Consider the following 1,431-nt stretch of genomic DNA (forward strand, 5'->3'; position numbering starts at 1 on the left):
TTCCAGCTTTTTTTTTATTTTGTAACGGATTTTTTGTAATTTTTTGAATTTTTGAATTGTTGTGTGTTCGTCCGTTGGGAAGTTTGACAGGCAAGACTTTTCTCTGCTATGGCGCAGGGAACAGTAGTGAGGCAAGAACCCCGCCCAGCCGACATGACTAGCCACAGTGCACCCCATTGTGTCATGCCGCCTGCACTCACTGCTGCGATGGCGCCCAACGCGGTAGCCTGAGGTCTGGTCAGGTTGACTGGTCCTGACTGGCACATGAGGCTTCGCCATCCCGCAAGTCCCAGGGGGGCATGTGATTGCTGCCCCTTGCTGCGTTGCGGCGGGATGAGTGGAGCTAAGTGTGCTGGTTCGGAGCGGTCCTCTTGGCCAGCAACTGAAGGCTTCTCCGAGACTTCACGTCACGTCCTCCGGAGTTTTGAATTCACCCGGTGAGGCAGTGCTAAACGCACTTAGTTTTTTTATAGTTTTACCTTTTTATTTTTCTCCGCTTTTGTCAGTGGTCCGATATGTCGGCATGGGAATTGTGGAAAATTTGTCCGCTAAGTGGGGTTTAGTTTAAATAGTTTTGTAGTAGTTTTTTTTTGCCGAATATTTTTTTTGTGTTTGCTTTTTTTTAAAATTTTTTTTTTTCAGGAAAAAAAAATTATACATAATTAAATTTCTCTTAAGGACCCCAGCTCACTCTATAGGTCTGCGCTGGCGCTCTCGAGCGCCTACGTATCGCGATGGAGTGGGCTGGGACTCCAACAACGACTGACTATCGGGGTCTCAGTCATCCCACATGTCTCAGGGGGGGGCATGCGTTGGCTGCCCCTTGCTGCATTGCGGTGGAGTGCACTGAGACCGAAAGATAGTTCAGCTACTTGTACGCGAAGTCCAGTACACCCTTCAAGTCTGGAGGGGCATTCCACTATGCCGGCTTTTCATTGCGGTTGGGTGTGCTGGACCAGACAGCGACTTTTGTTTTTGTTTGTTGTATTCGTACCTTATTTTTCGTAGATTTTTGTGCCTTCTTAATGCTGACCTCCCCAGCATTCCCATTGACCTTTGAAAATACATATTTCCCATACTTAAAAAATTATACCCAACTGAATTTATAAATACACGTATATTTAATTAACCACCATATATGCCTATTTACTAACTGCATACGTGTATTTTGATTGATTTTTTTTACCTTTTGCGTATATTCATATTCAGTACGCGGACTGAATACATTTGATAATTCGGTTTTTTTTTGTCGCGATCGGGTTCGGTAAGCGCGCCACTTGGCTTAAACTCGTTTTTTTAATTTTATATATATTTTTTTTTCGGACGTTCTTTCGGCTTAAGCTAAGAAAGCAAGCCTAATTTAACTAAGCAAATTTTCCCGGATTTTCGGATTTTGGTTTGAGCTCTGGGAGAGCCAAATCTTCAGCACCT

This window comes from Rhagoletis pomonella, unplaced genomic scaffold (genome assembly GCF_013731165.1).
Source record: "Rhagoletis pomonella isolate Grant_MI unplaced genomic scaffold, Rhpom_1.0 Rhpom_scaffold_00001, whole genome shotgun sequence".
NCBI classification, from domain to species: Eukaryota; Metazoa; Arthropoda; class Insecta; order Diptera; family Tephritidae; genus Rhagoletis; species Rhagoletis pomonella.